General features: G+C 38.4%; 1 protein-coding gene across 3 annotated transcripts in view; it reads right to left on the minus strand.

The window, feature by feature from the left end:
• Nucleotides 1–13168, minus strand: part of STRN3 (striatin 3) — a 110698-nt gene that overhangs the window by 95697 nt on the left and 1833 nt on the right. The window lies entirely within an intron of this gene.

The raw sequence follows: 13168 nt of genomic DNA on the forward strand, positions 1-13168 counted from the left end.
GATAATATGATGTGCTTTGAGAGTTTGAAAACCCTGAAAGGTTTACAGGACCTTTTAGAAAAACAGCAATAGGTACACGGGAAACAAAACAAATGAAAATAAGGAGGCAATTAATGCCAAGAAAAACAACCCAAAAAATGCACAGAAAACAGAAAAAGTCATCACAGGTACACTTCTTGACTCATGACTCACAATGCAAACAGATGACCGATTTAACTAATTTTATTACCTATGTCGGAATATGGCAAAAGGATATGTAAGAAGTGTGGTAAATCCTCTACTACCATAATGGATAGACTAAAAGTAATGTTTGATAATTTCAGGACAAGTTAATAATTATTTTAAGATAAGGAGATAAATACCAGAAAGAGTTGCAAGTAGCTGGTTCTAAGAAGATGGGCAGGACAGAGAGGATGGGCTGTGACCCTATGTACAACAGAACGAAACACTGCCCAGTCCTGAGCCGTCCCCACAATCGCTACGCTTGAGCCCACTGTTGCAGCCACTGTGTCAATCCACCTGAGGGTCTTCCTCTTTTTCGCTCATCCTCTACTTTACCAAGCGTGATGTTCTTCTCCAGGAACAGGTCTCACCAGGTAACATGTCCGAAGTATGTGAGACAAAGTCTTGCCATCCCTTTTTTTTTTTTTTTTAATTGTACTTTAGATTTAGGTTTATAGAACTAGTTTCTCATTAAACATTCAGTACACATATTGTTTTATGACACTGGTTAACAACCCCATGACATGTCAACACTCTACCTTTCAACCCTGGGTTCCCTATTGCCAGCTTTCCTGTACCTCCTGTCTTCTAGTCCTTGCCCCTGGACCAGCGCGCCCCTTTAATCTTGCTATGTTTCAAGGGCCTGTCCAATCTTTGACTGAAGGGTGACCATCCTGGCTTCTAAAGAGCATTCTGGCGGTACTTTTTCCAAGACGGATTTGTTCGTACTTTTGCCGCACCATATTCTTTGCCAACGCACCATATTCTTTGTCAACACCGTAATTCAAAGGCATCAATTCTTCTTCAGTCTTCCTTATTCACTGATTGCCCAGCTTTCACATGCATATGAGGCAACTCAAAACACCAAGGCTTGGGTCAGGCACACCTTAGTCCTTAAAGTGACATCTCTGCTTTTTAACACTTTAAAGAGGTCTTTTGTTCCAGATCTGCCTAACGCAATGAGTCATCTGATTTCCTGACTGCTGCTTCCATGGCTGTTGATTGTGGATCCAAGTAAAATGAAATCCTTGACAACTTCAATCTTTTCTCATCACGATGTGGCGTATTGGTCCAGTTGTGAGAACTGTTTTCTTTATGCTGAAGTATAATCCATTCTGAAGGCTATGGTCTTTGATCTTTATCAGTAAGTGCTTCAAGTCTTCTTCACTTTCAGCAAGAAAGGCTGTTGTCATCTGCATACCATAGGCTGTTAGAGTCTTCCTCCAATCCTGATGCCACGCTCTTCTTCACATAGTCCAGCTTCTCGGATTATCTGCTCAACATACAGAATGAATAAGTACAGTGAAAGGATACAACCCTGACACACACCTTTCCTGACTTTAAACCAGGAAGTATCCCTTTGTTCTGTCCAAACAACTGCCTCTTGATCTATGTACAGGTTCCTCATGAGCACTATTAAGTGTTCCGGAATGCCCACTCTTCACGTTGTTATCCATAATTCATTATGATCCACACAGTCGAATGCCTTTGCATCGTCAATAAAGCAGAGGTAAACATCTTTTTGGTATTCTCTGCTTTCAGTCAAGATCTGTCTAACATCATCAGTGATATCCCTTGTTCAACGTCCTCTTCTGAGTCCAGCTTGAATTTCTGGCAGTTCCGTCGATATACTGCTGTAACTGCTTTTGAATGTTCCTCAGCAAAATTTTACTTGTGTGTGATAATAACGATATCTTTCAGTACACATATTGTTTTATGACACTGGTTAACAACCCCATGACATGTCAACACTGAGGGTCTTCCTCTTTTTTTGGATCACCTTTGTTTGGAATGGGTACAAATATTTTGGCCATAAGCATTCTAGTATTTGGGCGTGTGTTCTCTGCAAAAAATTAATTTAAAGATATGACAGTACTGGAGGCAGAGGGGGACAGGAACTGGCTGAATGGACATGGGAAATACAGGGTGAAGGAGTGTGCTGTCACACTGTAGGGAGGGCAACTAGGGTCACATAACAATGCATGTGTTAAGTTTTTGTATGAGAAATTAACTTGAATTATAAACTTTCACTTAAAGTACAATTCAAAAAAAAGATAGTATTTCATAAACTTAACTCTACAATGCTATAAAAAAATTAACTATAACCAAACCAAACCAGTTGCCGTCCAGTCAGTTCCAACTCATGGCAACCCCACATGTGTCAGAGTACAACTGTGCTCCATAGGGTTTTCAGTGGCTAATTTTTTGGAAGTAGATTACCAGGCTTTCTTCCACGGCGCCTCTGGGTAGACTCAGAACGCCAACCTTCTGGTTAGCAGCCAAGCACATTAACCATTTGCACCACACCCAGGGACTCCAAATTAACTATTTAAACCAGCTGCCATGAGCTTATTTTGTATCAATATATTCCCTTAGCAATTATTTACTGTAACAATTATATTGCTGCCAGGTATTTTTCTAGGCACTGGACATGAATGGATACGAGATGCTGTATCTATACACTCATATACATAAAGTTGTGTAGCAGCGTTTCTTAATCTCAGCGGTATTGACATTTTTGGATGGAAAATTTTTATTGTGGGGTCTGTCTTGTACACTGTAGGATTTTTAGCAGCATCCCTGATCTCTACCCATTAAATGATAGTAGTACCCATCCCCAGCTGTGATAACCAAAAATATCTCCAGACATTGTCAAATGTCCTATGGGAACAAAGCTGTTCCCAGTTGAGAGCCAATGCTGTATATTTACAAAAAAAGTTCTAAAAAGATATACACCAAAAGGACAGCAGCGGCTGTTCCTGAAAGATTAGGATTACGTAAAACCGTCATCACTATTTTTTTTACATTTCTGTAGCTTAATTTTCATGTAAATACATTACTTTAACAACAGATAAGGTATTTAAACTAATAAAAAATAAATACTAAATGCAACAAAAAATAAAAACTTAAATATGTAACAAAACAAAATCTTAATATGTAACATATGGTAATTAGTAGTTTTTAAAGAAATCAGTTGTTATTGTTAGGTGCTATCAAGTTGGTTCTGACTCATAGTGACCCTACGTACAACATAACGAAATACTGCCTGACGTTTCTGGCTGTACTTCTTCCAAGACAGGTTTGTTCTTTTGGCAGTCCAGGATATTCAATATTTTTTGCCAACACCATAATCCAAAGGCGTCAATTCTCCTTCGGTCTTCTTTATTCCCTGTCCAGTTTTTGCATGCATATAAGGTGACTGAAAACACCATGGCTTGGTGAGGCACACCTTCGTCTTTAAAGTGACATCTTTGTTTTTTAACACTTTCCCCACATGCCTGTTTGTGGTACTGTGGTGGCTTGCGTGTTGCTGTGATGCTGGAAGCCATGCCACCAGTATTTCAAAAACCAGCAGGGTCACCCACAGCAGACAGGTTTCAGCTGAGCTTCCAGACTAAGATAGGCTACTTCTGAAAAACAATGGCCAGTGAAAATCTTATGAATAGCCGAGGAACACTGTCTGATATAGTGCCAGAAGATGTACCCCTGAGGTTGGAAGGCACTCAAAAGACCACTGGGGAAGAGCTGTCGTCTTAAAGTAGAGTTGACTTTAATGACATGGATAGAATCAAGCTTTCGGGACCTCCACTTGCTGATGTGGCACAACTCAAAATGAGAAGAAACAGCTGCAAATATCCATTAATATAGAAACGTGAAATGTACGAAGTATGAATTTAGGAAAATTGAAAATCATTCAAAAATGAAACTGAACACATAAACATCAATATCCTAGGCATTTGTGAGCTGAAATGGACTGGTACTGGCCATTTTGAATCAGACAATTATATGGTCTATTACGCCAGGAATGACAAATTGAAGAGGAATGGCGCTGTACTCGTCGTCAAAAAGAACATTTCAAGCTCTATTCTGAAGTACAAAACTGTCAGTGACTAAGATAATATCCATATGCCTACAAGGATGACCAGTTAATATGACTATAATTCAAATTTATGCACCAACCACTAAGGCCAAAGATGAAGAAATTGAAGATTTTTATCAACTTCTGTTGGTAAACTGTGTGAAATTGATCAAACATGCAATCAAGATGCATTGATAATTACCAGTGACTGGAACTGCGAAAAGATGGAAACGAAGAAAGAACGGTAGATTTGGAAGATAAGGCCTTGGTGACAGAAACGGTGCTGGAGATTACATGATAGAATTTTGCAAGACCAATGACTCCTTCATTGTAAATACCTTTTAACATATTTTAAAAAATCAGCAGAATAAGTAAATAGGGGAAAAGATGAACTAGCATGGGTAGTCCTGACTTACCAAGTATTTGAGTTACCACGGACTGCACTTACAACTGCTTTTTTTTTTTTTTTGTACTTCTTATTGTTAGTAATACGTACTACATACAATATTGCAACATGTAATTTGCTGATGTTATCATTCTCAGATGTTCACTCACAGATATTCAATGTTCATGATTTACTGTTCAAAACACTGCTGTATAGAAGGCTATAAAAAATAAACAGTAGAGAGGTATTCGACTTAAACTACTTACAGTGAAGTCGTCAGAACAAAACCTGTCATAAGTCAGGGACTACCTGTATATAAATTCATTAAAAATACAAAAATGTTCATCTTAATGTGGCGTCTGGGGTTCTAAATGCTAACAAGCGGCCATCTAAGATACATCAATTGGTCTCAACCCACCTGGAGCAAAGGAAAATGAAGAACACCAAGGTCACACGACAACTAAGAGCCCAAGAGACAGAAAGGGCCACATGAACCAGAGACCTACATCATCCTGAGACCAGAAGAACTAGTTGGTGCCCGGCCACAATCGATGACTGCCCTGACAGGGAGCACAACAGAGAACTCCTGAGGGAGCAGGAGATCAGTGGGATGCAGACCCCAAATTCTCATAAAAAGACCATACTTAACAGTCTGACTGAGACTAGAGGAATCCTGGCGGCAATGCTCCCCAGACCTTCTGTTGGCACAGGACAGGAACCATCCCCGAAGACAAATCATCAGACATGAAAGGGACTGGTCAGCGGGGAGGAGAGAGATGCTGATGAAGAGTGAGCTAATTAAATCAGGTGGACACTGGAGAGTGTGTTGGCAACTCTTGACTGGAGGGGGGATGGAAAGATAGAGAGAGAGGGAAACCGGCAAAATTGGCACGAAACGAGAGACTGAAAGGGCTGACTCAATAGGGGGAGAGCAAGTGGGAGAAGGGAGTAAGATGTATGTAAACTTACATGTGACAGACTGATTGGAATTGTAAATGTTCACTTGAAGCTTAATAAAAGTTAATTAAACAAAAAATGTTCATCTTGCTGTTTTAGGACAAAGTAATGTTTCAACAATGACTACATATTGGCATAAAGAAATAATTCATTCCTGAAACTTATTCAGTCTTAATAAAAGAAAATATCTAATTTAAAAATGTTCGCTGCATCATTAAAAAATATATATATATGTAGCTGATTTATGGCACATAATATGGAACCTTTTTATTTTGAATTTATTATAAGTTCTGTCTAGTCACTAAATATTCTTCTTACAAATTATTCATTATTATTTAAGGGGGGGGAAAAAAAAAACCACCACAGAGCATAAATCCTAAGCAGTGATTCATTTTCACTGAAGTTGTGATTTCTCTGACACTCCATGAGCAGGGAAAACCAAACCAGTTGCTGTGGTGACCCCATGTGCTACAGAGTAGAATTGGGTTTCACAGGGTTTTCATGGCTGTGACCTTCTTGGAAGAAGACTGCCAGGACTTTCTTCTGAGGCACCACTAGGTAGATGTGAACTGTCAGTCTTTTGGTTAGCTTAACCATTTGTGCCACACAGTGGAATACTTACTACACAGCTGTTAGAAAAAAAGTGAGGATACTCTCCATTAAGAGGTCCGAAATCTTCTCCAGAGTATGTTAAACGTAAAGTGAAAAACGGATATACAACATACAATCTGTTGTATAAGAGGAAACCCTGGTGGCATAATGGTTAAGTGCTACGGCTGCTAACCAAAAGGTCGGCAGTTCGAATTCACCAGGCGCTCCTTAGAAACTCTCTGGGGCCGTTTCACTCTGTCCTATAGGGTCGGTATGAGTCAGAATCGACTTGATGGTAGTGGATTGGTTGCATAAGAAAGTGAGGAAAAGTATATTCATATTAGCTTATATCTAACCACATAAAGAAACACTGGAGAGATACATATAAACCAAAAAAACCCCCTGCCACTGAGTAGATTTCAGTTGCCACCAAGTAGATGCCTACTCGTAGTGACCCTACGGGACAGAGCAGAACTGCCCCAATAGGGTTTCCAAGGCTGTAATTTTTATGGAAGCAGAGCGTCACATCTTTCTCCCATGGAGTGGCTGGGGGGTTCAAACTGCCAACCTTTTGGTTAGCAGCCAAGTGCTTAACCACTGCACCACCAGGGCTCCTTGAAATACATATAGTACTAATAAAAGTGGTTACCAATGAAGGAGGGGGAGGGGGTAGGTACAAAACTTAAATTTGAACCATGCATTACCTATGCAAAAAGTTAAAATTTAAAAAGTTTTTAGATTATTTTAAAATCTTTTAAGAAGGTCTAAAGATGGTCTAAAATTTTACTACACATTTATAATTGCTTCATTTGTAGTCTTTTCAATTGGCTCGCACTGAACCTATTAGTCACTTATTTACTTATTGGTGGTCCCAATGAACGGGAGATACTGGTATTGCCTTGAGACAGGATAAGATATTGGTCAAAAGCAACTTAGTAGCTTCTGGCTTCATTATCTACTAGTTGTGTCAAGCTGAGCATGTTATTTAACCCCTCTCTGTTTCCTTCTCTCTCAAATAACTGTTACCTATTTCATAGGGTTAGTATGAAAATGAGAATGATTCCTGACACACAGAAAGCACTTACTAAACGTTAGTGAGTGCTACAGTCAATAGCTCTTTTTGTGGACGTGTAATACTTTCATCCATGTAGTCAGAGTTATTACGGTTTCAATTGAGTCCGACAAAATATACCAGGACCTGGCATACTCGACACCAAGAAGTTCCTGCTCAAGTGTTTTCAATTTACTGAAAAGTAAAAATAACAATAAAAATAAAATTGCAATAATACAAGCATGCACAATGCAAGTCACTGTGATTGCAGAGATGGACTGCCCAATCCTGAGCCATGCTCATGATTGCTGTTATGCTTGAGCCCGTTGTTGCGGTCACTTTGTCAATCCATCTCATCGAGGGTCTTCCTCTTTTTTGTTGGCCCTCTATTTTACCAAGTATAATGTCCTCAAGGACTGATTCCTCCTGATAACATGTTCAAAGTACGTGATGCACACTCTCACCATCCTTGTTTCTAAGGAGCATTCTGGTTGTACTTCTTCGAAGGCAGATTTGTTCATTCTTCTAACAGGCCATGGTATATTCAGTACTCTTCACCAACACCACGATTCCAAGGTGTCAATTCTTCTTCAGTCTTCCTTATTCATTGTGCAGCTTTTACATGCATATGCAACGACTGAAAACACCATGGCTTGGTCATGCACGCCTTACTTTTGAAGGTGACATCTTCGCTTTTCATCACTTTTAACAGGTTTTTTGCAGATTTACTCAATGCAATGCATCTTTTGATTTCTTGACTGCTGCTTCTACGAGCGTTGATTGTAGATCCAAGTAAAATGAAATCCTTGACAACCTCAATCTTTTCCACATTTATCGTGATGTTGCTTATTGGTCCAGTTGTGAGGTTTTTTGTTTTCCTCATGTTGAGTCGTAATCCATATCAAAGGCTGTGGTCTTTGATCTTCATCAGTAAGCGCTTCAAGTCCTCTTCACTTTCAGCAAGCAAGGTTGTGTCATGTGCATACTGCAGGTTGTTAATGAGTCTTCCTCCAATCCTGATGCCTCATTCTTCATATAGTCCAGCTTCTCGGATTATTTGTACAGCCTACAGAAAAATTTTTATTTTATTTTTTATAGAATGAGTAAGTATGGTGAACAGATACAACCTTGACGCACACATTTCTTGACCTTAAACCACACAGTATCCCCTTGTTCTGTTCAAATGATTGCCTCTTGATCTACATGCAGGTTCCTCATGAGCACAATTAAGTGTTCTGGAATTCCAACTCTTTGCAATGTTATCCATAATTTGTTATGATTCACACAGCCAAATGTCTTTACATAGTTAACAAAACACAGGTAAACACCTTCCTGTTATTCTCTGCTTTCAGCCAGGATCCATCTGTCATCAGCAATGAAATCCCTAGTTCTGCGTCCTCTTCTGAATCCGGCTTGAACTTCTGGCAATTCCCTGTTGATATACTGCTGCAGCTGCTTTTGAATGGTCTTCAACAAAATTTTCCTTGTGGGTGATATTAATGATACATACTGAAGCACTTAAAATAATGCCTGGCATATAGAAAGTACTTAATAAATATTAACTATTATTTGAAAGCTTTATACAGGTTTTCGTGCGTACTTCCATCACCATTTGTTCTCTCAGCATCCTGTTAAATTTCTCATTTATAACATTCTGTTATTTTTAGAGTATAAACTTCAGGAGAACAAGGTCTTTTTTCATACATCATTATATATCCAGCACCTAGCACAAAGTAAGACCCAGTGCCATTGCTCAAATATATTTCCTGAGTAAATAATTATGCTAGAATCCATAAAACTCAGAGGCTGAACATATATAGAGGGAGGACCCAATAAACTCTCTAGCATTTAGTGATGGGAAGCATAGTTATAACATTAAATGAAGATAGGGAACACAGGAGAAGGAGCAAGTTTGTTTTTGTGGCAGAAAGAGGCAGGCACTGGAAATGAACTAAATAATGGATGTGTTGAATTTGAGGTAGAAAAGTTAAACAGGATGTTAGAAATACGTCTGAGACACCTGGAAGCCAAAACGTAAGAACCTGGTCTCTAGAGGCAGCCTGCCTAGGTTTATATCCCAGCTCTGCTGCCTCCTAGTTGCACTATCTTGGGCAGATTACTTAATCTCTGGGCCTCAATATTCTAGTGTCCAAGAAAAAAAAAAAAAGTGCCAACCTATCGATGTTTTTGAGGATCAGTCAATACCAAAAGCACTGGAACAACAGTAAACAATAAACGTTAGGTATTGTTAAAATGAGGTCATTGGTGGCTGAGCGGTAGAATTCTCACCTTCCATGCAGGAGGTTTGATTCCCAGCAAATGCACATCATGTGCAGCCATCACCCAGCTGTCTGTCCGTGGACGCCTGCGTGTTGCAATGGTGCTGAACCAGGGCTTCAAACCAGTTCTTCCCAGTTCAATCATGGCCGAGGAAGTGAAACCAGAGCGGACCCAAATTACTAAAAATTGGGTGAGCCAGACTGGTAACAGGAATGAGAAAAATTACAGGTCAATGCCCTGCTAGAAATCTAATCTACCTCTTAGAAAACAACGGCAGCTTATGTGATGCTTAACAGCCAAATCTCTGGCCCGTCAGATTTTAGCACAGTCAGAAACACCTCTGCCTGGCTCAAAGATGGAGGCAAGCATGCAGCTTTGAATTTGTGTCACTTTCCACAGTCCTGCATCAGGCTCCTGAAAGGGCTCGCTTTACCTCTTTGAAGTCTCTCACTCCAGGGCTTGGACCAATAACTTTCCCATACAGGTAACTGCTCCAGAGCATCCAAATTGTGAAAATTCAAGTCTCTTCTGGTTTCACTTTGTCAGCTATGACTGAATGGGTTCCAATCCCTGGGATGAACAGGTTTCAGCAGAACTTCCAGACTAACATGGACTAGAAAGAAACATCTGGTGATCTACTTCCAAAAATCAGCCAGTAAAAACCCTACGGATCACAACAGTCTGACCCCATTGTACATGGGGTCCCCATGAGTCAGAAGTCAACTTGATGGCAGCTAACAACATTATTAAACAGTAAACAGTGGCTGAAAATCTGATTTTTGAGTAAAATACACAATGAAAGCATTAAAAAAAAAACCAGAACCACAATGGGAACAAAATACAAGAAAGTAACAAACTACAAGAGAGGAAAAATACAAAGAAAAGTGTTAAGTGGACCATGGGGAACACAAGGGGAATGACAGAATGAAAGTCAAACACAAAAGGGGGTTCCAAGGAAGAAATAAGCAATAGCAGAAAGTACTGGTTAAGTGCCTACAGTCTAGAAAAAGGCTCAGGATTTGGCATTTCACGTCAATCATAAAAAAGGCAGTGCTCTACAAGGTGTTCAGACAGGAGTAATTACAGAAGAGCAAAAAGGCCAACTACAGAGTGGGATTAATGGGAGAAAGGTGGAAATAAAAGAATTTTGTATCAGTGGTCCCTAGACTTTTTTTTCCCAAGAACATCAAGAAGAAACAGGGAGGCTGACATAAAGTTGTAGATATTTACTTCTATCAAATAAAGATTTTTTTAAGCTTACACTCTATTACGTATCACCATCATTTAAAACAAGAAACTACATTAAGAACAAAAATATATGAAAGCTAAAAATCTCAGAAGAGCCTTTATGAAAAATTTACTGTTCTGTGCTTACTTCTCATGATTTCATTGTAGATTCATCAAAACCTTGTCATAGAAAGGCACCAGGATTTGTAAATCACTGTTCTCCACTACCATCTGAAAACCGTGACTATAACATCCAAGTATGGGGGAAACAGTTAAAGTCTCCCCCTCTGCCTTAAAAATGGAGATAAGCAAAATATCTCCTATTAACATATGGAACTTCAGGCAGCAACATCTGTCATGTTATCACCACCTGTATGCCAGAGTGTGCACACAAGCACTAATTAAACATTTTACATTTGCTTGAGAATCAGTAGTTTTAGAATATAAACTCCTGGACTACATTTTCCACGTACCATCCACATCATATTTTTACAGTTAGTAAATAAGCACTTTTGAATACCAAAAATACATCCATTATATACCAACTACTGAGAAAAAAATAAGAATATACTTGTCATATGCATAAACTAGGCCTGGCATATTATGGAGCCTCAATAAACTTTGTTGAAATGTACTGAAGTGGTATGTACCACATAATGCTACACAATTATAAGTCAGAGTTCATTTCTATAAAAAAATGCTAAAACAGATGGTACTGCACAGTGGTTACAAGAGCAGCAATAAGACCACAGGCTTTGGACTCAAACAGACCTGGGTTCAAATCTCAACTGTAATACTTCATAGCTGGGTGACCTCTGGAAAGTTATTTAACTTGTCTGATTTTGTTCCCTCATGTATTAAATAAAGATAATACCTACCTCATAAAGTTCTAATGCTTATTAAATGGCAGTTATAATTTTTATAGCATGAATTGTCAAAATCCCAGAAACAGTCCATTTTTTAAAGCCCTGGACCAAATTATCCAAATCTCTGTAGGATGAAGCAAAGGCGTATACATTTTTTTAAAGTTCCACAAATAATTCTGATTCCTATTTAGGAACCACTGTCCTAAAACCTTACTAACAATGCTTTACCCGAGACCGAGATAAGAGATGAAAGGGCTTTAAGACACGATCCTTTGGTTTAGTTCCAGGTTTCTAAGGCAGACTTTTACCCCAAATTGCTCTTACAGAGAACAGAATCATACTGCAAAGTTCTAATTTGATATCTTTTCCAATGCCAGGGAAAATGTGATTTCCATATGAAAACTTTACATCAACATTAGGTATACACTGACCTCTCATGTTCCTAATAGTTTCAAAAATCACACTTTAAAAATACGTGTAGATGAACAGTGCTCCCAGGGCTAGATGCCATATCAATACGCAGTTTGTCTTATTTTTATGCTGTCTTTCTTGAAAATGGGTTTGTTTACAATTAAAATCCACTGATGCTTCACTTAAACCCTCTCATAAACTTTTCATCCAACATATGTATTTTTAAATATGGATCTCACAAACAATCTTAAGGCATCTAAAGCAAATTCAATATACTAGAAACACACCTGAAACCCTGTTAAGTAATCCAGCAAAACATTTTAGGGAAATATATAGCACAAGAACAGATAAACACAATCATGAACATTTTATTCCAAATGAATCTGTGAAATAATAAAAACCCTTGAAAAAAATTTACAGTCTGTAAATACTGTAAAACTTCTTCAAAACAAATAAACAAAACTTAAGATGGCTATATCAGAACTAAAGTACTAATAGTAGGTTAACTGAAAGAAATCCAGGAAGAATTCAAGCAACAGAAATCTCCCTTAAAGGATTTTTGTTTTTGCTGTTAAGGAAAGAAGTGGAAGGGCTACAGCAGATAGTAAAGGATTCACTATTTTATTAATTTAGACATACAAGTAAGATATTTTCCCAGCTACTTACATTAACAAAGATTATGAGTGACTAATACAATTGCGAACTTGGAAATTGTTAAAATCCAAACGTGCATACAACAACGCAAAAGTTACAAACACTGCATCAGGGACCGGTCAAGTGTTATTCAGTGACCAGATGCCTCAATGCGTTTGTAAGTACAACTTATAAATTTTTAAAAATGGTTTATAAACCTCACTCTATCCACAGAGAAAACTAAATTTGTTTAAAGCATGGTGTAGTAGAAATTTTCATACTAAGAGCGCTCTATAAATCACAAGTATTTTAAAGGAGACTATAAAGAAAACCATTGCCGTCAAGTCAATTCCAACTCATAGCGACCCTATAGGACAGAAAAGAACTACCCCCATAGAGTTTCCAAGGAGCACTGGGTGGATTCGAACTGCCAACATTTTGGTTAGCAGCCAAAGCACTTAACCACTACACCACCAGGGTTTACTCAAGTTAAAAGAAACAATAAATAATTCTGACTTAAGCTCTTTGAAAGTTAAAAGCCCGATAGTTTATCAAAACACAATTCTAAAACACTGAACTAACAGGTGTTAGTCTGTAATGAATTTGTTCAAGATATGATAAAAAAGTGTCAAAACATATTACTATTCTTACTTTTTTAAAAAAAATTAACTTTATCCACTTTGAGG

The sequence above is a fragment of the Elephas maximus genome, chromosome 10 (genome assembly GCF_024166365.1).
Source record: "Elephas maximus indicus isolate mEleMax1 chromosome 10, mEleMax1 primary haplotype, whole genome shotgun sequence".
Classification (NCBI taxonomy): domain Eukaryota; kingdom Metazoa; phylum Chordata; class Mammalia; order Proboscidea; family Elephantidae; genus Elephas; species Elephas maximus.